General features: G+C 40.6%; 1 protein-coding gene across 28 annotated transcripts in view; it reads right to left on the bottom strand.

The window, feature by feature from the left end:
* Positions 1–26,120, bottom strand: part of SUPT3H (SPT3 homolog, SAGA and STAGA complex component) — a 442,887-nt gene that overhangs the window by 46,241 nt on the left and 370,526 nt on the right. The window lies entirely within an intron of this gene.

Consider the following 26,120-nt stretch of genomic DNA (forward strand, 5'->3'; position numbering starts at 1 on the left):
CTAATAATTCTGGGGCTGTTCTGGAGTATATAAACTTTCAGTCCAATAAATTTACCTTCAACAGCCATCTTACAGGAAATACAAAATAAGCTTTTATGATTAAGATAATGTTAGGAATGTGCGGAAGAGTTTAATTCTAAAAAATGATTATTTTTAATTATACAGAAAAAAAAAGAAAAGTAAAACCCAAGTTTTTGACAAAGACTTCTACCAACATGAGGTGAAACAAAAATGGTTTTCCAAATAACTTTCTCTTAATCATAAAATTCAACTAGCTTCAAAACCTTCCCTCCAAATCTCCTGCTTACACAGGATTTACTATGGTTGTCAGGCTTGGGAGCCCTGGTTGAAATTTCATTAGTGGGCTATTACACAGTTCACTCTGGATCAGCATATCAAGGATGAGAAAACAGGCAGATCCGATAGAGCCCTTCTTTGGGGCTCGCTCTGTGAGCTCCATCTTAACAACGGACTTTCTGTGTCATAGGGCACTTTTGGACGGAAGCACACGTGCGAACAAAGGCTAGAAAATTCCAACTCGAGCTCCTAAGACCGTGCACAGGAGAACAGTGGAAAATGAGCTCCTTGGAGAGCCACAAATAACTTGCAGGAACGGATAGGGTGTCTTCCCACAACCACAGGCAGGGGAGCCTCAGGCCCTGAAATAGCCCCTTCCACCACGGCTGCCTTCGAGAGGCTCACACCAAAGTAATACTTTCTGCTTCTTACCCTTGATATTTCACGTTTTACAACCACTGTGACAACCTTCAACATAACATAATATTTAAAGCCCAGGGATGGTTTACATGGAGATAAACAGACCTGGGAGTAAAGCTGGATTCCTCTTCAACATAAATGGTTGAGGTGAGCCTTGCTTGAAAAAGTAATCTTGGCTCAGGAGAAGACCAAAGTTTTGGCTGAGCCCACCTGAGAAATTACCAAGTTTAATCTTTCCAGGGTGGGTGATATGAGATGGTTTACTCCAGTTGAAAAAGTCTCTTTTCACCTTCATAGGTGAGTTGATTAATGCTGTTTGCAAACAACTAAAAGATGACAGGCTTACTGAATAACAGAGGCCCTCAAGTTTAGTAAGAAAACCAAAGTTTAGAGCTGACCCGGATTTCTGGAATAAGTTCTTTCTATTCTAATTCTAAAATAAAGAAGGAACAAACAAGCATGTGTAATTAGTGAAGAGCAATTTCAGCAAACCAATCCCCTAGGGTCCTCCACCCTGAGTCACTGCTCTTTCCTTTTGATGTATAAAGGATGTATGTTGTCTGTCTGTGTAGGGCAATTATGGGAACGTCCCAAATTTGGCATCCCTTCCAGAGTAAGCAACTTGAAAGGAAGATGGATGGAGACAACTCATCTTTGTGTCAACTGTGAATTTCTCTCTATTTGTGCTGCGAATGCTGAAACTAAATTTAAACATTGCTTGGTGTGAGGGCCTTCCAGAGGCCACGTTCTCATGAAGCACTCTGCATCCCACTCACTCTCTATTGTTAGATATTGTGAACAATTCACAGACACTCTTAGTAAAACCCAGACCTTGAGCAGAAAAAGCCAGGACCTCCCCAACTACTGAAAAGTATAAATTAATTAATAACACAGACTCCCTCTCCTCAAACCAGCTCTGACTTGCTATATACCACTTAAGCTTCATTTCTGACTTAATAGAGCTCTGTTCTCAACTACTGTTTGCTTCCATGTAAATGTATTGAAAAGTTCAGATATTTTAGTATCTCTCAAAGTACCAGCAAAGAATATATGTATACATATACATGTGTATATTTGTGTGTGTGTATGTATGTGGCTTCCCTGGTGGCTCAGATGGTCAAGAATCTGCCAGCAATGCAGGAGACCCCGGGTTTAATCCCTCAGTCAGGAAGATCCCCTGCAGAAGGGAACAGCAACCCCCTCCAGTATTCTTGCCTGCAGAATTCCATGGACAGGAGCCTGGCAGGCTATAGTCCATGGGGACACAAAGAGCTGGACACGATGGAGCGACTAACACTTCCACATATATATATATATATATATATATATATTATGTATTTTTATTTTATTTAAGGACCAATTGTAGTTCTTAGGTCTTTTTTTCTAAAATTGAGTATCAAGTTAGTCTCCCGTTTTTGACATTCTTTTTTATCGATTCAGCTCCAAATTATGACCTGTTACTGGAAGCTCAATCTACCTGGATAAGCAGACACAGACTCTACCTGCTGCACTGGGCACTGGTGGGATGTTAACTCATAAGTGTGACCTTTAAAATAGGAAATTAAAAAGTCTGTGTGTGCACGGGCAATGAACAAACTAGGGAAAACATTTAAATCCCAAACTGGTTTACTTCTGCTTTTATGGTTCATCATAATTGGACATTTTAAGGAATACAAATTAACATTAAAAAGGCAAAAGTTAATAAATATCTTAAGCAAAAAGAAGATAAATATGCTACAAAGCATACCCTGCAGTTCCAAGTTGAATATGATTGTGTGTATACGTGTTGTTTCGGAGAAGGCGATGGCACCCACTCCAGTACTTTTCCCTAGAAAATCCCATGGACGGAGGAGCCTGGTGGGCTGCAGTCCATGGGGTCGCTAAGAGTCGGACACGACTGAGCGACTTCACTTTCACTTTTCACTTTCACGCATTGGAGAAGGAAATGGCAACCCACTGCAGTGTTCTTGCCTGCAGAATCCCAGGGACGGGAAGCCTGGTGGGCTGCCGTCTATGGGGTCGCACAGAGTCGGACACGACTGAAGCTACTTAGCAGCAGCAGGAGCAGCATATGTGTTGTTTGTGCCAGTAGCCTAATTAGTAAGACTTTAATTACAGATAAAGCTATCTCCTTCAGTTCAGACCTACACATATTCTCACTACTACACTTCCTGATTTACTCGCTTTTTAAAGTAAAATAAAACAAGAATTTCATTGTAGGGACTAACCTCAGCAAGATGGCAAACTAGGAGGTCCCAAAGCTTGTCTCCCCAACAAAACAATAAACAACTACAAACAGTCAAAAAATAGCTCCGAATTACAACAAAAAAGTATGACTATACAGAAAAGTGTAGGAAGCATTTTATTTGCATTATTCACCCATGCCAGTCCAGAGCAGCTCAGTACAAAGAGTGACCCTACCTTGGAGGCATATCATCCCAGAGGAAAAGGAAAGCAGGAGATTCCCTGCAAACCTCCCCTCCCCAATGCTGTGGATGTTTGCTACCAAGCACCCCCACAGTCTTTACCAACAAAGAACCCAGTCATCAAGCTGCATGGAGTCCCCACTGCTGTGTTTCCTTGCTGGGGCTGGAGCTGTCTCCCCTGTGCCTCACTCTCTGGGATCATGATGCCATAGCATCTCACCATTGATGGGAGTGAAGCTACTGCTGCTCTCTGTGCCTGCCTCCAGGGTTCTGCAGCTACTATCAGCGGGGCCCAGATGCTGCTTTCTGTTCCACTCCTGGATTCTAAGTCATGGCATTGCTTGCCATCACTGGGCTACACTGATACAGCTCTGCGTTCTACCCTTTGGGTCCTGAGTCATGGCTTTGACCTGGCACTGCTGAGGCTACGCTGCTGCTGCTCTGTACCCTGTGCCCTGGAGCCAGAGGCAGGACTTTGACCCACCATCCCCAGGGTGTGCCGTTGCTGCACCCCCCAGGTGGTGCCACTACTGTATCTCCCCATCCTGGGGCCACAAATCACTGTGGGGAGTCCCAAGGACTCAAACTGGGGCTCCATGAAGACGTGCACACGCCTGCACCTCAGGCACTGGTGCACCAGGACCAAGGTACTTCCCCATGCGCCTGACTCCAAAACCCCGGCTCCACCGCCACTGAGCGCCAGAGCACTAAATCTGGCACCAAAAAGGATCCCTTTGGCTAGAAATTCCTCCAACAGGCAAAAAAGGAAGACCTCCAGCAGCCTCTGTCATTGAAGACCCCAACAGCTGTAGATTCTACTGCCACTGGCAGGACCTCTGTGGTCTGGGCCACTGCAGAGCCCTGCAGTCTTTGCCAAAGTTGACCTCAGCTGCTGATGGAGCTGCCTGGAGACTATGCCACTGTGCTTTCCCCAGAATCAGAGCTGCTGAACTCCAGCCAACCAGAGATCTCACAGACACTTTCAGGTGAAAACCCTCCTCTTCCAGAGTCAGTCTGAAAAGGCGGAAAAGAGATGACTGCTCCCTCAAATGTGCAAACATCAACACAAAGCTCCTAGAAACAGGAAAAAGCAAGGAAACATAACACCACCAAAGGAGCTCAGTAATTTTCCTGTGACTAAGGCCAAAGAAACAGGTATCTGTGAGGTACTTGCAAAAGAATTAAAAATGATTATCTTAAGAAATCATTTGTCTGTCAGAAAGCTGACAGACTGAGTTGTCTGAGTTCAATTCAATGAACTCAAGGAAACAATGCATGAACAAAATGAGAAGTTCAACAAAGAGACAGAAATCATAAAAAAGAGTGAAACAAAAATTTGGGAGCCGAAGGATGAAAAATGCAAGAGAGAGCTTCAAAAACAGACTCAATCAAACAGAAGAAAGAATGTGCCAACATGAAGAGAGATTTTTTGATATTATCCATTAAGAGGAGAAAAGAAATAAGAATGAAAAAAGTGTGATAAAAGTCTGTGTAAATTAGGGGATATTATTTAAGTGAAACAATATAGTCAGCTCCCATATGTTAGTCACAGAGCAAGGTTTAACAAACTTAAGAACACTGAAATCCTATCAAGCGTATTTCCCAAACACAATGAAACTAGAAATCAATGATAGGAGGAAAGCCAGAAAATTCACAAATATGTAGAAATTAAAAAAACCCACCCACATGGACAAACAATGGGTCAACAAAAAAGTCAAAGGGAAATACAAAATTTCAATATAAACAACAAAAAAAGCCCTATAATATACCAAAACTTATGGGATGCAGCAGAAGAAGTTCTAAGGGGCAAGTTTATAGTGATAAATGCCTACATTAAGACAAAAGGAAGATTTTAAATAAACCTAGCCTTATATGTTATATAACCTTATATGATTCAATTATCCCTCAATAAAGCTGGAAAAAAATGGGGAAAAAAATCTCATTATAGCAGGTCTCAAATTCACTTTTAAATACTTCATTTCTCAAAGGTCTAAGACAGAAGATTTTTGTCCTATTATCTGAATTCTTATAAATTTGCAGAATTTGATCTTAACAACTCTACTGAGTTCCAACTCCGTGTAAGCCACTATGTGCTTGGTGGTACGAAGGCCTCGAAGACGAGTGACACGGCTCCTGCAGCCGCTGAAGCTTCCAACTGGATGTTAACAGTTTAACCGCCACAATTAAAATGCATTGACAGGTCATTTTCAAGGGTGGGGAAAAAAATAAGGCAGGCTTTTTGTTTGCTCTTCTACTTTTAATCACAATATTTAATTTCAGATAAAAGGCATGAGATTTGTATATTTCTTAAAGCAGGGGTTCAGTTCAGTTCAGTTCAGTCGCTCAGTCGTGTCTGACTCTTTGCGACCCCATGAATCGCAGCACGCCAAGCCTCCCTGTCCATCACCAACTCCCGGAATTCACTGAGACTCATGTCCATCGAGTCAGTGATGCCATCCATCCATCTCATCCTCTGTCGTCCCCTTCTCCTCCTGCCCCCAATCCCTCCCAGCATCAGAGTCTTTTCCAATGAGTCAACTCTTCACATGAGGTGGACAAAGTACTGGAGTTTCAGCTTTAGCATCATTCCTTCCAAAGAAATCCCAGGGCTGATCTCCTTCAGAATGGACTGGTTGGATCTCCTTGCAGTCCAAGGGACTCTCAAGAGTCTTCTCCAACACCACAGTTCAAAAGCATCAATTCTTTGCTGCTCAGCCTTCTTCACAGTCCAACTCTCACATCCATACATGACCACAGGAAAAACCATAGCCTTGACTAGACGGACCTTTGTTGGCAAAGTAATATCTCTGCTTTTGAATATGCTATCTAGGTTGGTCATAACTTTCCTTCCAAGGAGTAAGCGTCTTTAATTTCATGGCTGCAGTCACCATCTGCAGTGATTTTGGAGCCCCCAAAAATAAAGTCTGACACTGTTTCCACTGTTTTCCCATCTATTTCCCATGAAGTGATGGGACTGGATGCCATGATCTTCATTTTCTGAATGTTGAGCTTTAAACCAACTTTTTCACTCTCCACTGCAGGGGTGGTAAATATTAAAAAAAAAAATACTATACTTTTTAAGATTGGATTATGAAGTATTCAATACTTTCATGTCCATATCTAATTTAGCCATTGCCACAACTATTAAAAATAAAGGCCTTATTATTCTCCTTTTTAAAGTGATATGTTTAATGAGTGATCAGTAAATTTAGGATTCAAAATTCAAGACCTGTATTCTTTTCATTATACCATTGTCTTACACTAAACAAAAGAAAACAACTCCCCACCCCCCAAAGTCTAGCTTAATTTATCCCATCTAGATTACTGTAGACATATCTGTTCTCCTAGTCCTAACAAACTCAAGTCTTGCTAAAGGTCACTTAAATTAAAACTGTACTTCAAAGATTTAAACTAGATTAGCTTGGCACAATCCCTGGAGTGCAGAGATGGGACCTTAATCTAAATCATCTTCAGTTTGGAGGCACTCTCAACTAGAGCTTATTTCCAGACTAATTTAAAGGTTAGTATATAATAATAATAATAATAAAACACTGTGCGTCCAAATAACTTGGGGGAGCTTTACAAAAATAACAGATACTCTGGCTTCACTTCTTTCAAGTCTATTGGTCTGAGTGGAGTTCGGGTTTGGAACGTTTTAAAAGCAATCCAGGGACTTTCCTGGTGGTCCAGTGGTTAAGAATCTACCTTGCGATGCAGGGGAACGTGGGTTCAATCCCTGGTCGAGGAACAAAGATCCCACATGCCCTGGTGCAACTAAGGCCACAGGCCCCAACTACGGAGCCTGTACACCACCACAAAGATCCACATGCCGCAACTAAGGCCTGAGGCAACCAAGTAAATAGATACATTTTGAAAAAAAATTCTTCCCTATGACCTAGATGCACAACAAGGGCTGAGAACGATGGTGGAGTAGGTGAGTGCACCATGAATAGGACTCCAAAATGGTTTTGTCAACAAATACAGAATTGTTTCAGTCTGTCACGATCAGACAGTATTTCATAATGGGAATCCTAATCTTAGCATTTAATACAGAAGAAATAGAAACTAAGGTTTTCAACTGCTACATTTAACATGGATAACCAACACGGACCTACTGCACAGCACAGGGAACTCTGCTTAGTGTGATGTGGCAGCCTGGATGGGAGGGGAGTTTGGAGGAGAATGGATCAAGTATAGGTGTGGCCGAGTCCCTTCACTGTTCACCTGAAACTATCACAACCTTGTTTGTTAATCAATTCTACCGCAATACAAAATACAGTTTTAAAAATTGAGGTTTTCAGACGTGCCTCTTATGAAGACAGCAGATGGGCTACCTGCGGCTCTCTCACTTCTGACTGGGGCCACGTGCAGACCAGTCACTGTTCTCCTTCCCAGGAGCTGGGATGCTGCTGTGACGGAGCACAGCCCTGCAGCCCGCCACACCACGTTTAATTCCATAACGGCAGAGGGATTTGGAAGCTAAGCCTACTAAACCACATTGAACAAGTCTTTTGCTTACATCTAAAATCAAGGAACAATAAAACTTTGGAATTGGGAAGTGTCTTTGAGAACTCCTCTAGTCCTATTCCTAATCTAACAGATGAAAAAACTGCTGCCCAGAGAGAGACACACAGACCTGTGGGCACGTGGCGGATAACCCAGGACGGTTCTCATTCTGCCCAAAGCTGTATGTTCAGCTTCTCCGACCTTAATGGGGAAAACAGATGTCGGGGGAAAAATTGTTTTTCCAGATAAAGAATCCTTGGGAGCAGAAAAGTTAAGGGGCTGGAGGGAGGGAAGGACTTCATTGTCCAAAACAGGACAGCTGAGTAGTTAGAACAAGACACGCCATGATGAGCTTTCAGTGCTGTGCTTGTCTCTTTGGCATTCTGATTACCTCTCCCTTGGAAAATCACTTAATATCCCCGAGTGCCCCCAATAATAGTTTTGATAAATAGATGAACTCTGTAAATAATTAAGATCAACCTGGCTGAAAGGTTCTGTGGCAAAAGCACGCACCTTTAGAAGCTTCACGGGAATGACACACCATTTATTTGCGCTCAAGTCTTTCTAATAAGTCTGTGTTCAGTGTCTGATTTAGGGTCAAGCATACAATGTGGCCTGCCTGGGTCAGCTTGGAGTTGGCCAATTTGGGCTAAATCCAGGAGAGAAAGGACAATAAAAAGATTTGGAGCCTACATTCACCCTTTCCCAAACTACTGTTAACTCCCAATTAACTAAATGTAGGGTAGACTCTGCGTTTTGGATGATTTGCGGGCCACAGGAGCCACCCTGGTTACCAAGGGCCTGGTGGTTTCTCAAGAGCTCTCTTCTGCTCCATGGGGATGCGAGGGTACCGAGGGCAGAGGTTCTATGACTACTGGCTTGGCTTTGCTGGAGGATGTGGTGGGGGAGGCAGGGGGGTGAACTGAAAGCAACAGGCTTTCCCTGCATGTGTGTGCCAAGTTGCTTCAGTCGTGTCCGACTCTCTGTGATTCTATGGGCTGTAGCCCACCAGGCTCCTCTGTCCATGGGATTCTCCAGGCAAGGATACTGGAGTGGGTTGCCATTTCCTCCTCCAGGGGATCTTCCCCACCCAGGGATCGAACCTGTGTCTCCTGAGGCTCCTGCATTACAGGTGGATTCTTTATCACTCAGCCACCGGGGAAGCCCACAGGCTTTCCCTAGTCTTTATTAATGAAGTTAACCTAAGTGTTCCATTTATTGGACTATTCAGTTGAGTAGGGGCTGAGGGTATGTACCTCTCTGAATTTCATGTATAAAAATGTTAATTTCATGTATAAAAATGCTGTTTCACAAGACAGCCACATTAGCCCACCTCACTCCCCAGTTACTGTCAAGACCAACGGTGCTTTTATCTCCCTTTTTCTATCTCTCTTCTGGCAGCAACACTGGAGACTACACCAGTTTGTTTCAAATTCCACGACCCCCATCAGCCCCAATTCAGCCCTGCCCTCTGTGGGGTCACTGGATTCAGAGTCCAAGCCCCCTCCCAGCTCCTTCACTTGCTGAAGGAGGTGACTGTGCCCTGAGAGGCATCTTGTTTTGCTTTAATACTATAAATCTTTGAACCCCTGGAGCTTCATATCAAAGCTATGTAATAGCTCTTTAAAAGATAAAATATGCCCCCTTTTCTTGCTGCCCTTGTGTCTGCGTGTGGGCAAGAGATTTAATTACAATGAATAAAACTGAATGGTGGTCTGAGACTCTTAAAATCAAAGTGGGGATCATGGCTGAATTTCATTAGCAAACATAAATACAAATAGGCACATCTTGTTTGTACCAATGCCATGTGACTTTCCCCCTTTTGATAATTTCAATCTAACTCTGATAAATTTCAGAAAATCTAAACTGAACCATATGATGTATAGCACTGTAATATGCAAAGCTCTTCATTAAACATTTTCCTTTTTTGGGTACTTCCCCATGTTATAAATATCCTGTGAAAATCATGGAGGACAGTTTGTCAGACAGCAGAGCCTTGATTTAAGACAGTGGAGGGAGCCCTGCCCTCTAAATAAGAGGTCTTCTCTGGCTGGCAGAATGGGAAAAAGACATAGCATTAACTTCCATTCTATTCCAAGTAACTGTGAGCCTATAAATCTTACGGAATGTGTCATTTTATGCATGTTTTTGTCTAAGTCTGTATCATATTCTTCTTAAAAGTTATTTCAGCATTCTGGATATAAACATCTCTCAATTAAAATTAATTATTAAAAATTACCATTTCTAATTGCCCAAGTCATCTCAATCAAATTATATGAGAGATGTGTTAATTTCTTTGCTGTCATTGAGCAAAGTAATTACATGGTTGATGCAAACAGCAGAGTATTTTAGAGAAAAGTTTTTTGTGAATGTTATTTTTAGCAATTTTATATGAGTCTAAATAGAAGTGTACCATTTCTATGCTTAAACTATTCTTTCCATGATACTGTATGCACTTAAATACATTTATGGTAGTAATAATTTAATGGCAATAATATTAAGCTTTTTTTCCCCTTACACCTAAATTATAAACAATTAAAACACAAATTTCCAAACTATTCCAAGCTGCAGACACATGTTATGTATAAACAGTACCAAATTGGCAGAAGTTAGTCATCAAAATCCCCATGGCAGGCAGGGTTGGGGAGAGAGGTGCTCAGTATAACAACAGTTAATTCTTATTTTTCTTGTTTGATTCAAAGCTCTCCAGGAGGCAGGAAGTTACTATTTTATTTGTCTCTGTATGTCCAGGGTACAATCCAATGCATAACATATAAGTAGGTGCTCAATAGACAATCATCTAATGAATGAATGCATTTGATTTGCAAATAGCTTAGTTTCCTCTGGACAATGAGAAATGCTAACATGTATTCACCATGACAGTAGGGGCTGAGATATTGTCAGCTCCAAAAAAATCAGGTTTAGACTAAATACTTATCATTTCACCAGATAATCGTCAGCAGCAATTAGTAGGAAAAATAAATTAGTGACCTTGATAATTCAGTCATAAACAATGCTGCAAAGAGTCACTCTGATGTTAGTTCTCAGTTCCCACTGGGAGTGTTTCTGGCCTTCTCATTACTGTTATCTGCCAGGAGTAAACACTTTTGCATCAATGGAGCCAACTGCCTTGTGTGCCAGAAAGAAAGAATCCAAGTCATCTAAAACAACACTATTGAATTGTTTTGTTGCATCGAAACACTTTAAGTTCCAACATTCTTTTACGGAAAAGCTTACAGTAGTATAAAATAATGTTCTAAAAGTCTTGGTTGGGTGGCAGTATTACTCAACTGTATTTTCCATTTTCAAAGTTGTCAACAATGATATAATAAAAATTAAAAGAAAACACTGCCTCAGTGGCATTTGCTATGTCAAAAAATACAACATGAGGGATAAGTACATGAATAGCAACAGCTGTTTACCAATGGTCAAGGTACCAATTTAGAACAGTAAACAAATTATAATTAAAATTCTCAAGAATTTTTAGAAGAAAATGAATAATAAAATTACAACACAGAACTATCAGGACACAGTCACTAATAATGAAAATCACTGTGGTAGCCACCTGAGAAGGTATACTTTTGTATGAACCTATTGTCATTCATTCATTTAATAACATAGGTTGCGAGATGCAGTGGCTACAGCTGTGATCAGAGAAGTGGTTCCTGCCCTTCACGTTGAACAGCCTAATGGGGGAGACATATTGAATGAAAAATGACAAAGGTAATGGGAATCACAAAATGAGAGTAGAGTATAATGGGACCAATAAGAGCACAGTAGAGGTGGGTGGTGATCAACAATGTTTCTTGAAGGAAAAGACACTCAGCTGAGGCCAAGCTGGGGATGGGGATGAGTGGTGAAAGGGCAGGACAGAAAAATGTTCTAGGTTAAGACCCAGAGGACAGATAGCCTGACTTATTCCAAATGCCAGTCTATAGGCTATGCTTGTCACAATAAATAGCAAGTCTAAGACACTAACCCACACCACCTACCACTGAAGGGTTTATCAAAATTCAGGTAAAAAACGATCATGTTATATTAATGTTCAACTAATTCTTTTCAATCACTGCTTTAGAGCCTGATATAAACTCTTTACATCAAACTGGAAGAATTGGAGGACTTCTGGTTTCTGATCCAGCATGGAAGAAGTCTGGAAGTTGCTACTCTGTCCTTGTTTACTCAAGTGAAAGTTGAACAAAGTGAAAAATCAAGAACTCTTAGATCCAAAGGAGAAGTGAAGTCACAGGGCAAACCACTGTCCTTAAAACAGAGAGACAGACAAAGAGTCACGACTTAATGGAACAGAGATCTATAAGCAAAAACCGCTGTGGGAACCAGTGCTGGGGTGGGGGACACTGAACTGTAACTGACAGACTGCTAAAGCTCCGTGTGGACAAACCTGGGGCTAAAACCCAGGGGGACTCAGACATGGGTGGTGGGGTGGGGATGGGGAAGGGAGCCACGCTTTTGTGAGTTTTAGCTCCTGGAGGTCAACTAGGTTCTCACAGTGACTATCACAGAAAAACCTCTTCATGCTTCCATTTTGAAATACACCAAAGCATTATGTTCTTCTTAATAAGGTCTAAGTACAAGAGAAATAATTTAATCAGAGCTTAACCTGCGTAAGTTTTTAAGCGTGTAACTGACCTGGGCAAAGGGAAATACCCGACTGTCAGTCCACCGCAGTCATTCTGTCTAATAGTTTGGTGGGTGGGTGGACACTACAAAGCACTCGTGTGCTTCACAGTTCAGAGGCACAGGCTCACTGTAAGACTGAGACCTACTCACGGTTGCATAGAATGTCTCCCCTCTGCCCACATTTTACCATCACAATAATAAAGGCCTATTTTTACAGCAGTTCCTTTAACCCAGTACATCATGTCTGGCTACTAAGACAAAATTACAAGGTATAATAAAAGGCAGAAAAAAAACAGTTTGAAGAACACAGCAAGCATCAGAACCAGACCCATTTATGACTGGCATGTTGGAATTAACAGACTGGGAACTTTTAACAACTATGATTGAGACGGTTGGATGGCACCACTGACTCAGTGGGCATAAATCTGAGCAAACTTCAGGAGACAGTGAAGGACAGGGAAGCCTAGTGTGCTGCAGTCCATGGGGTTGCAAAGAGCTGGACATGACTCTTAGCAACTGAACAACAGCAGCAACAATGATTAGGATGCTAGAGGCGCTAACGGATAAGGTAGACACCAGGTAAGAACAGAAGAGCAATGCAAGCAAAGTGATGGAAATTTTAAGAAAAAGTAAAAAAGAAATGCTAGATATAAAAACTCCATTGTAACAGAAATGATGAATGCCTCTGATGGGTTTATTAGTAGACTGAATAAGACTGAGGAAATAAGCTCTGAATTTGAGGGTACTGTACGAGAAACCTCCAAAACTGAAAAAGCAGAGTGAAAAAAACCCAGAAAACACAGAAAAAAATATCCAAAAACTATAAGACAGCTACAAATGGCATAACATATGCATAGCAGGAATATTAGAAGAAGAAGAAAAAAAGAAAAGAACAGAAGAAATATTTTTAAAAATGACGACTTAGAATTTTCCCAAATTAATGTTAGACATCAGACCATAGACCCAGGGAGCTTAGGGAACACCAAGAAGGATAAATAAAGACAAATAAAGGAGAAATAAAGATCTTCTCACACAAAGAAAAACCGAGGGGATTATTTTCTAGTAGTTCCTTGCTTATAGGAAAATGTTAAGAGGAAGTTTCCAGATACAGTTCAGAAACTTGGGTATAAAGAAAGAAAGAACAATGGAGAAGGAGTAAGTAAATCGGTGCAGTCACTATGGAGAACAGCATGGAGGTTCCTTAAAAACTGAAAACACAGTTACCATGTCATCTAGCAACCCTACTCCAGGGCATATATCCGCAAAAGATAAAAAACTCTAACTGGAAAAGATCCATGCTCCCCAGTGTTCACAGCAGCTCTGTTCACAGCAAACAAGACAGGGAAGCAACCTAAACGTCCAGCAACAGATGAACAGATAAAAAAGACGTGTGTGTATCAGTTCAGTTCATTGCTCAGTTGTGTCCGACTCTTTGCGACCCCATGAATCGCAGCACGCCAGGCCCCCCTGTCCATCACCAACTCCTGGAGTTCACTCAGACTCACGTCCATCGAGTCAGTGATGCCATCCAGCCATCTTATCCTTTGTTGTCCCCTTCTCCTCTTGCCCCCAATCCCTCCCAGCATCAGAGTCTTTTCCAGTGAGTCAACTCTTCACATGAGGTGGCCAAAGTACTGGAGTTTCAGCTTTAGCATCATTCCTTCCAAAGAAATCCCAGGGCTGATCTCCTTCAGAATGGACTGGTTGGATCTCCTTGCAGTCCAAGGGACTCTCAAGAGTCTTCTCCAACACCACAGTTCAAAAGCATCAATTCTTTGGCGCTCAGCCTTCTTCACAGTCCAGTTCTCACATCCATACATGACCACAGGAAAAACCATAGCCTTGACTAGACAGACCTTTGTTGTCAAAGTAATGTCTCTGCTTTTGAGTATGCTGTCTAGGTTGGTCATAACTTTCCTTCCAAGGAGTAAGCGTCTTTTAATTTCATGGCTGCAGTCACCATCTGCAGTGATTTTGGAGCCCCCCAAAATAAAGTCTGACACTGTTTCCACTGTTTCCCCATCTATTTCCCATGAAGTGATGGGACTGGATGCCATGATCTTCGTTTTCTGAATATTGAGCTCACACAATGGAATACTACTTAGTCATAAAAAGAATGAAATAATGCCATTTGTAGCAATATGGATGAACCTAGAGATTATCAGAGTATGTGAAACAAGCCAGACAAAGACAAGTATCATATATTACTTATATGTAGAATCTAAAGAAATGATACAAATGAACTTACTTACAAAGCAGAAATGGACTCACAGGCATAGGCATAACTTATGGTTACCAAAGGAGAAAGTGGGGAGGGTTCAACTAGGAATTTGAGAGTAATGGATATAGCACTATATATAAGATAAACAATAAGGATACACTGAATAGCACAGGGAAATATATTCAAATATCTTAACCTATAGTGGAAAAGAATGTGAAAAAGAATATAACTGAGTCACTTTGTTGTACACTTGAAAACACTGTAAATCAACTATACATCAAAAAATAGAAAAAAAAACTTGGACCGTGTGTACTGACTGGACAGTGACAGGCATGCCTTCTCCATGCCTTTGTGTCTCCTTCCCTAATTAAGTGTGTAAGGCACTACGAACATACTTTTGAACATATTAATTGCCATATTTCTTTTTTTTTTGGTGGTGGCACTATTTATTTCATATCTAATTTCACATCATGGTAGCTAACATTATTTGGATGAAACTCTCTTAATTGCCATATTTCTATAATGGAATTGTGTTAATGGAATTTCCCACAGACATTTACAATCTACCTCAGCCATTAAAAAAAAATCACCTTCAAGTATCATAAATAACCAAAGTGTGTTCTCTAGTGAGAAAGATTAATTTGAAGAGAGCTAGCATATTAAATGATTAAATCCCTGAGGTATGGAATCATTCCAAGTCAGATACATAATCTCTATAGCAGCAACAGTGCTCATGTTAGTAGGCATTATTCTAATAAACCCTAAAAGTAAGCTATCTGGGGATTCCCAGGACGCACTAGTGGTAAAGAACCTGCCTGCCAATGCAGGAGACATGAGATGCAGGTTCGGTTCCTGGCTCAGAAAGATCCTCTGGAGGAGGAAATGGCAACCCACCCCAGTGTTCTGGCCTGGAAAATTCCAAGGACAGAGTAGCCTGGCAGGCTACAATCCATAGAGCCACAAAGAGTCAGACATAGCTGAGTGCCATAAAGGGCAGGCTATCTGGGTCACAGTAACTGGAATACTGCACTGGCCTAGACTGGCCTTGTTCCACCCTTGTTCGACTCTGCTGTTTACTGGTCCTATTGTTACAAATACTGAGAGCGTGCAGGTTTAGCACAGTAAAAAAATGTTCTTAATTTCACTTTAAACAGTTATTACCATAAAAAGATACTTTATCATAGAATATTTTGTTTTATTAGTCACCAGATAAATTAAAAAACAGGCCTTCAGAAGGCCTATGAAAAATTTAGCACCAATCCTGGACCAGGGAATGAAGACATTAGTTGACACTCTTGTTGGCGAAAGCTGAGATCAGAGACATCCTTCCAAAAGACTGTGGCTGTCATTATTTCAAGAACTCTTAACCGTGATTTCTTTAGGAAAGGCTGAATGAATTCTACCTTTATGTATTCTATTCGTCGAGCGCTCCAATGTAAGCAGGCATTCTATAAAGTAAAGCCTTGGGATATATAATCTTTACATTGAAATTAATTCAATGAATCATTTCAACCAGGATTTAGGAGAAGGAAGGGAAAGCTCTTTTGCACATGAGTTTTTGTCTGTCCGTCCAGCGCATGTGGTGGTATCAGGGACCGAATGGGCAGGTCCCACCACTCCCAGGGTCCACTGGCCTCCAGTGTGTGCGGCTGGCCTCTTCTTGTTCCCCATAGCCGTGGGAGGTGAGGGGAGGTAAGCTAATGCATGAATAGCTGCCAGGAGAAAAGATGGGAGGGAAAAAAAAGCTAAAGAAATATAGTATTTCAATCAAAGTCTGAAATTTGTAGAAGTGGTTTTGGTCTCCATATAGTAAAAATATTTATCCAAGAAACTCCTACTCGGGTGTGAACATCCTACTTCTAGTGGGATTTTGCTTGGCAAAGGGCTGTGAAAGAGTGGAAGCTAATACAGAACATGTCTATAAACAAATTTATTTAGTTAGTACAGACTGACACATTCGCTAGAGGATTTCAGCAATTACATGTGTAAAACTATTTCCTACAGTGGTTTCCTTTTGTGATTTTGCTAATTTATTCAATCTAGGCCATTTTCATGCACTGACTGTTATAAGCCATTTAGCCACACAGGCCGAAATGAACATATGGAGACTATGCCTTCTTTCCAATTCTTCATGTAAACATAATTACATGGTGATATTAAAGAGTCAAACTTATAATGAAAAAAGTGTCAAGCAAGGTTGTAATATCTTAAAACATAATGTTGTAATCTACCTTTGGAGAAGAGAGTCTTGGAAATTTTGGCTATGGTAATATATATCAGTGTTTGGTAAAATGTGAAGCCTTATGTAAGGGTAAGGGTGTTTACATTTATATTCAACGTGTATTATTATTCTGATTATAGCTATCAGTTCAGTTCACTTCAGTTGCTCAGTCGTGTCCGACTCTTTGTGACCCCATGAACCGCAGCACACCAGGCCTCCCTGTCCATCACCAACTCCCGGAGTTTACTCAAACTCAATGGCAACCCACTCCAGTATTCTTGCCTAGAGAATCCTGTGGACAGTGGAGCCTGGTGGGCTGCTGTCCATAGGGTCGCACAGAGTCGGACAACAACAGAAATGACTTATCATGCATGCATGCACTGGAGAAGCAAATGGCAACCCACTCCAGTATTCTTGCCTGGAGAATCCCAGGGACAGAGGAGCCTGATGGGCTGCCATCTATGGGGTTGCAGAGTCGGCAATGACTGAAGCGACTTAGCAGGGGCAGCAACAGCAGCATGTCCATTGAGTCAGTGAAGCCATCCAACCATCTCATGCTCTGTCATACCTTTCTCTTCCCACCTTCAATCTTTCCCAGTATTAGGGTCTTTTTAAATGATTCAGTTCTTTGCATCAGGTGGCCAAAGGATTGGAGTGTCAGCTTCAGCATCAGTCCTTCCAATGAATATTCAGGACTGATTTCCTTTAGGATGGACTGGTTGGATCTCCTTGCAGTCCAAGGGACTCTCAAGAGTCTTCTCCAACACCACAGTTCAAAAGCATCAATTCTTTGGCACTCAGCTTTCTTTATAGTCCAACTCTCACATCCATACATGACTATTGGAAAAACCATAGCTTTGACTAGACGGACCTAACTGTTGACAAAGTAAAAAGGCAAAAAAATAGGACACTGAAAGATGAACTCTCCAGGTTGGTAGGTGCCCAACATGCTACTGGAGATCAGTGGAGAAATAACTCCAGAAAGAATGAAGAGACGGAGCCAAAGCAAAAATAACACCCAGTTGTGGATGTGACTGGTGATAAAAGCAAAGTCCAATGCTGTAAAGAGCCATATTGCATAGGAACCTGGAATGTTAGGTCCATGAATCAAGGCAAACTGGAAGTAGTCAAACCAGAGATGGCAAGAGTGAACGTCGACATTTTAGGAATCAGCGAACTAAAATGGACTGGAATGGGTGAATTTAACTCAGATGACCATTATATCTACTACTGTGGACAAGTATCCCTTAGAAGATATGGGAGTAGCCATCAGAGTCAACAAAAGAGTCCAAAATGCAGTACTTGGATAAAATTTCAAAAATGACAGAATGATCTCTGTTTGTTTCCAAGGCAAACCATTCAATATCACAGTAATCCAAGTCTATGCCCCAACCAGTAATGCTGAAGAAGCTGAAGTTGAATGGTTCTATGAAGACCTACAAGACCTTCTAGAACTAACACCCCAAAAAGATGTCCTTTTCAATATAGGGGACTGGAATGCAAAAGTAGAAAGTCAAGAAACACCTGGAGTAACAGGCAAATTTGGCCTTGGAGTACAGAATGAAGCAGGGCAAAGGCTAACAGAATTTCACCAAGAGAATGCACTGGTCATAGCAAACACCCTCTTCCAACAACACAAGAGAAGACTCTACACATGCACATCACCAGATGGTCAACACCGAAATCAGACTGATTATATTCTTTGCAGCCAAAGATGGAGAAGCTCTATACAGTCAGCAAAAACAAGACCAGGAGCTGACTATGGCTCAGATCATGAACTCCTTATTGCCAAAGTCAGACTTAAATTGAACAAAATAGGGAAAACCAGTAGCCCATTCAGGTATGACCTAAATCAAATCCCTTACAATTATATAGTGGAAGTGAGAAACAGATTTAGATCTGATAGACAGAGTGCCTGAAGAACTATGGACGAAGGTTTGTGACATTATACAGGAGACCATCCCCAAGAAAAAGTTATAGCTATAACAACATGAAATCATATGCTTGGAGAATTTTAACTTTAACAAATGTATGTTCATTGAAATGCATATTCTCAACTCTAGAAGCACTTGGATTATAATTCTCTAATTATACATATTTCTATTTGAGAATGTTAATTTAATTCATTATATGAATTAATAACTCCTACCTTTCAAACTGTGTTTTGGTCATTATTATTGTAGATCCCACAATGTCTTACATTTAGAAGCTCAATTAATATTTGGTAAATAAGTAAACTCCATGTAAACTTGGGTAGTCCTCATGTAAAGAAAACCAATACAGATGGACACTTAGGAATTAATTTATTTCACACTAATTATCTTACAGATTGAGAATTTTTATTTCTCATATATATATTATGTTTATGATTAATAAGAAAAAAAGGCAGAGTAAATTTTCTTAACTAAAGGAAGGATACCATGTGAAGGCAGACACGAGACTGGAGACATCTACAAACCAAAGAGTACCAAAGATGACTGGTCATCACACAAAGCCAGGAGATGCGGGGAACAGACACCCCTCTGAGGGAACCTGCCCTGCTGACTCCTTGATTCCAGACTTCTAGCCTGGAGAACTGGGAGATCACTCACATCTGTTGTTTCAAGCCGCCCAGTTTGTGGTACTTTGTTAACAGCAGTCTTAAAAAACTAAGGCAACTCTCTTACATTAACTATTTACTTTTATCGATCTGTATGGTTTTCACCAAATGGCCTGGGAACTAAGGTCCTTGCTGAAATCTTTAAAAACCTGTCAGTCTAGTTAGTAGGAAAACAGCTGCTTTTGTGGGAAAAAACCCACTACTTTTCTGGCCTGAGAGGGTCAAATGAGATGAGCTCTGCTTCTACTTGGACAGAACTTTTCCCTTCTGGTTTTCACAGCAGGTATGGAGTGGGAGTGCTGTAGTCACTTGAAACAAAGTATATTCTTAAGCAAGGCTTTCCTAAATGATAGATCTAGGGCAGAAAGAACTTAGTGATATTTTTCAAGACAGTGGCATTTTCACTTCAAACCCTGCATAAAAGTATAAGACGAGAGAATATTAAGGTACTGGCCCTCAAAGGAAAAAGTTGAGATATTTTAAAAGTGAAGTTCCTGATAATGGCCATCCATCACACCACAGTCCTTTGCGTCAAGGCTAACCTAATAACTGAGATCAAGTTACTTTATTTTTGGCCTACTGAAGCCTAGGATCAGTAATTCTCATCTTTATAATGTGTAAGGGAATACTAAACACATATATTATGGCAAAAAAATTTGTGTATGGGGAGATATTTGAAAAAATTTAAAACACATATGGAAATTCTCCTTCTGGTAGCCACTGACTGAGAAAACAGGTACTGATCAAACTCCTGCAATGATGGGTTTAGATGAATGTTATTTACCAGAACAGTACCTACAACAGTTGAACACATTACGACGTATCAGTTATCCTTTCTATAGACAGTGCTTATGTGTCTTGGGGTCTGGGGATGTGCCATTCTAACTGTAAGGCTCTTGGGGAATGCAGGTTCGCAGGTTTGAAAATGCCTCCCCCACCCCCTTCCCCAAAGAGGGGAGGATGAGCTGAGAGAGTAGCGTTGACATATATGTACTACCACATGTAAAACAGATAGCTAGTGGGAAGCTGCTGTAGAGCACAGGGAGCTCAGCTCTCAGGGCTCTGTGATGGCCAAGAGGGGCGGGAGGGAGACTCAAGAGGGAGGGGCTATATGTGTACTTATTACATATAGGGGATGTATGTATACTTATGATAAACGTTGTTGTACAGCAGAAACCAATGCACACTTAAAGCAATATCCTCCATTAAAAACAAATTAAAAAAAAAAAAAAGAAAATGCCCCCAGCTTACATCTGTTTATTCATTAGCTCACAAGTATTTACTGAGTGCCTATGATGGCTCAAGTAGTTACTGTTCTATGTGCTGGGGGCTCATCATGAAGATAGTAAATCTGACTTTCTTGTGAGTAAGACAGTCCATAAGTAAATAAATACATAAACATAATGCCAGTCGTGTTGAGTACTATGAGAACAAACAAGCCGGGGTCGGGGGACAGACAGCAATGGGGTGGGAGCAATGTCCCCCTAGCTGGTGACATTCAGAGGCCGGAGTGAAGCAGAGGAGGGAAGCCGTGCAGACACGGAAGTTGGACAGCTTATGGATTGTAGCAGCAGTGAGGGGTCAGGCAGAACTGAAATCGTATTTGGAAGGGAAACCCCTGTAAGACAGTGGCAACACTGAGAATATCTTATCTTCTTTTCAGCATTTTCTGTGCATGTCCTGAGTGAAAGGTACCCAGTAGGCTCTGAGGACCTGAAGCAGTGATCCACTCACAGTTCTAGTCACCAGCATCTTGCTTTGGGTCAGGGGGAGGGAGTGGGGAAGAGTCACTTACGACGTATACACGTACGCATGCGCATGCGCACACATAAACTATCAAACGTGACCTTTTCTAGAAGGATGGTCACAGCCCAGCTTAGTCCCAGGTGAGTGATAGATCCATAGTTTACAAAAAAAATAAAAGCTGTTTTCTGGAGTCTGTTCTAATGCTCATGCAAGGGCTGACTGTGAGCTCGCTAATAACACATTTGCAAATAAAAAAGACACCATCTCCCAACGAATTTCCAATTAAAAAAAAAAGTCCCTCAATACAAATCAATCCGTTAACATATCTTTCTTCAGAGAAGTTCAGATTTTGGTGACGCATTTTCCTCACAAAGTCCCTTAAACCAACCAGTGCCACGTGGCATGGGAACATCTACACACCAAGAGGGAAAACGTGCACTGATCTCATCTCCATGGTGAAGTCATTCGGGAGGAAGAGATGGTGTACATCTGGGGCACTTATTTGAAACTCTGACTTAGACAGAGCAGCATACAAAACTCATTTTATGAGGAACTCAAAGTACATTACACATTGTGCAGGACCTGCCACTTTAACTGAGGTCTCAGAGCACGCACTGATCCACAGCAACTGAGACAAACTCAGCAAGAGGCGCTGCGCGCTTCAGCAACTGTTGAGCATGCCAAAGCATCTGAGTTAGCAAGTCCTATCTAAAGTAGCTTTCCTTAAGTAATAAACGTGAAAGTTCTGCTTCTAGGAAAATGGGTAACTGGTATCAGTTTAATAAGAAACCTGTGAGGACATGAGATCACGAGGCTGCTCAATGCTCCCCAACAGGAACTATTTCAATATAAGGAAACGACTGGACAGAGAGTGAGAGAGATCACCAGCCATAAATCAACCAAAGGCTTCTCATGCTTTCATATACCTGTTTAAAAATTACATATATGCATACATAGATTAGAAAAAATTTTAAATGTTAAAAATGCTAGCCATATAAGAGCAGTGTGATGGTCAAGGAGATTTGATTACCGTGTGGTGACAGACAGGCCTGCTTATCCAGTTTCCTCTAAGATACGAGGGGCCCATGTATCACATTTCCACACAGCAACAAGAAAGGCTATTATGGTAGTGACTATGAATAAATGCTCACAGCAGAATGAATCATAATAAATGCACAATGATGTCACTTGCTTTCGGTGTGATCAGAGAGACAAAGCTCAATGAAAAAGACCCAAGTTCACTGACTTTTGAAAAGAAACATGCTTGTTGTGGAAGAATATTGTTACCTGGGCACATTGTGGCCACTGAGATGACAAGATGAGATGACAAGATGAATTAGATAAGAAAGTACCCAATATTGCTAGAAACTTTAGAAATATTAACAAATAAAAGTCTGGTTTCAGGACCATTATATTTTGGCATGGTAACAAAACACTTCTTGGTGGCAGAAATTATTCTAAGTTAGCATCCTAATGATACACACAGAAAGCCTTAGAAATTCCAATAAGGCATATACACATAAACAGAAATAGAATAAAAACAATAGTGTTTCTTAATCTGATAAAGGACATCTTACAGCTAACATCAAAGAAAAATCCATAGCTAACATCAATTTTAATTGTGTAAATTTGAACACATTTCTCGTAAGACCAGAAACAAAGCATGATATCTACATTCCTATTCACAATCAATACCAGTGAAATAAGAGACATACAAACTGGAAATGCTTCAATAAAGCTGCCTCTATTTACAGACAGCACGACTGTCTACGCAGAGAACAGCAAAGAACCTAAAAAAAAAAAAAACATAGATGCTAGAACTACTGATTTTAGCAGGATTTCAGAATATAAGGTCAATATAAAAATGAATTTTATTTATGTATGTTAGCTATGAACAAGTAGAAACTGAAATCAAAAACAGTGAAAAAACATGAAATACACAAGAAAAATTTTAATAAAATACATGCAAGACCTGTACAATGAAAATTACCAAATACTGATAAGAAAAATTAAAAAAAACACTAAATAAATGAAGAGCTATGCCATGTTCATGGATCACAAGGCAAGGCAGTATTGTTAAGATACTCTCCACAAAGGTATCTACAGATTCAGTATAATTGGCTTCTGAACTCCACCAGGCTTTTCTGTAGAAAGTGATAAGCTGATTCTAAGTGAAAAAGCAAGGGACTTTAAACAGCCAAAAAATCTTGGAAAAGAATGAAATTGGAAGACATATACTACCTGATCTCAAAACAAGTAGAAAGCTAAATTAGTTAAGTCAGTGTGGTAACAGCACATATACAAAGATGCAGGTAGAACAGATACAAGCGTGTCAGATAGAGTCTATGTATGTGGTGCATTTATTTTCATCAAAGATAACTCAGTGAAGGAAAGAATAATCTTTTCAAAGCTCAAACAACTGAACATTCATATGCAACGCCCCCCGCCCCAAACCCTTGATCCTTACATTATACCAAATACAAACAGTCATCCCTTGATATAAGTGGGAGATTTACCAGGAACCCTGCTGCTGCTGCTGCTAAGTCACTTCAGTCGTGTCCGACTCTGTGAGACCCCATAGAGGGCAGCCCACCAGGTCCCCCCGTCCCTGGGATCCTCCAGGCAAGAACACTGGAGTGGGTTGCCATTTCCTTCTCCAATGCATGAAAGTGAAAAGTGAAAGGGAAGTTGCTCAGTCGTGTCTGACTCTTAGCGACCTCATGGACTGCAGCCTACCAGGCTCCTCCGTCCATGGGATTTTCCAGGCAAGAGTACTGGAGTGGGGTGCCATTGCCTTCTCCAGGAACCCCTAAGTATGCCCAAATTCGAAAATGCTCAAGTCCTGTAGCTGAACCTCAGTGTCCATTGGCAGATTCAAGCAACCTCAGATGGAAATTTAGATCTCTGGTACGTTGACTCCTCAGATATGAAAAATACACAAGGACCAACTGTATACTATTGAAAAAAACTGCATATAAATGGACCCACACAGTTCAAAACCTATTGTCCAAAGGTCAAATGTATTAACCAGGAATGAATCACAGACCTAAGCATTAGAAACTATAAAACTTCCAGAAGAACAAAGGGAAAAATCTCTATGACCTTATGATAAGCCAAGATTTTTTAGCTAACACACTTACACACAAAGACAAAAATGGACAACTTGAACTTATAACAAGTTTTGAACTTCAAAACTTAGAGACACAAGAGAACTGAGAACATGCCCACATAAAGACTTATAGTGTATGCTTATATATCTTAATGTAAACTTTATTTATAATTGCCTCAAATTGGAATTATCCAAAATATCTATTAACATAGATAAATAATGATTACGGATTCACAAACAACACGGATGGGTTTTAAATGCATTGTGACAAATGAAATAAGTCAGACTCAAACTGGTACAAATGTAGGATTCCATATTTATACGACATTCTAAAGGCAAAACTATAGGGTCAGAAAACACACCAGTAGTTGACAGGGCTGGGGATGGGAGGGGAAAAGATTAAGACTTTTTTTTCTGCAGCAGTGGAAATTCTCTATATCTTAATTGTGATGGTTATATGAATATATATATAGTTGTCAAAACACATCAAACTATATACTTTTAAACAATGAATTTTATTGTATGTAAATTATACTTCAGTAAAATAAACAAACAAAAAACCCCAAATAAATATGGCTTTTCTGGGGATGGTCAGGATTTCTACATCACAGGCAGGAGGAATATTTGAACTTGAACAGTGTCAGGAAATGAAAGATGACACTTAGTAAGTTTCCAAGTTTTTGACATGGCAGCATTCTATGTTTTCATTAGAAGGGTGTAGTTGAACAGAAAAAAATATGTGGCTACAATTATTAAAACCAAAGTTAAATGTGTACATATTTATAAAGTCAATTCAATTTGGCAAACACTAATTGAATGCCTACCATGTATCAGGTACTGGCTGAGGCACCAGATGGGAGGAAAACAGATGTGGCATAAAACAGCATGTCCAGGGACGCCAACGTGGTAGATTGAAGCCATCCATTCACATTCTGCCACTGGAAATTATTAACAGCCAGTAAAAAGCCCTGAAACTGTATCGCTTGGTGGAATGCCTGAAATCTAATTCTGGATAACTGTCCTTTGATACAAAGTGCATGAAACACCAGGTTTTGAAAAATTGTTCTGGACCATCTCTGACTCTTGGTGCTTTTCACCAATCTGCTCTCCAACTTTGCTCCTTTCTGCACGATAATTTTTGACATGACAATCATGAACTTTTCCTCAACTTAATGCTAAAGGCTAGTTATTAATAAAAATACGGCAGCTGGGTTCACTGATCTCTTCAAGAGGCAGACTTAAATATTCCAACAAGTGAACCACAGATGACAGTGACAAGATGCTCAATAGTTTAGACACTGGTGAGGAGCTTTAGAGCCCAACCATAAACCATGTGGAGCAGACAGCAAAAGAAACAAAGAGAGCTTTCAGAATCCAAGAAAACTGGGGAAAGGAGGTAGGAAGACAGACAGAAGCATATATACACTGCTGGGAAACGAGAAAGGTCTCTGCAGAGAACAGGGGAGGCCTGGCTTTTCTGAATATTTTGGTCTTTCCCCAATCGAGCATATTTTTCAAAGAGTAAAGAAAGAATAACTTTACATACCAGGAATGGAGTTTTTAGCATTACAGTTTCTTTGACTTTCTTGGCTTTTTCTGTGTTGTTTAAAAACACATAAATGTGACTTTTTCTGGTAACTGATGTTAAGGATCAGACTGAACCTCTGGGCATAAATCAGGACAATGCTCTGGGCACTGGACCCTGAGCACAATGAAAGGCAAATACTTTGTTTCTTGTATTTTATTTTGGGACTGTGCTAACTACTATATACTTTTCCAAATGCTGATACAGTTATTTTGCTAAGCATAAAATGCCACTGTCTTTCTTGCGGAAAGATTTTTTTTTGGCATTTCTGTAAATGACCTGAGACTACAAGTCTGGTCACAATCATAGTGTCTGCACAATAAAGGGAAACCGGCCATGATTAGTTCTAACA

Source organism: Bos grunniens, chromosome 23, assembly GCF_055505025.1.
Source record: "Bos grunniens cultivar Pamir isolate PY7600 chromosome 23, Bosgru_T2T1.0, whole genome shotgun sequence".
NCBI classification, from domain to species: Eukaryota; Metazoa; Chordata; class Mammalia; order Artiodactyla; family Bovidae; genus Bos; species Bos grunniens.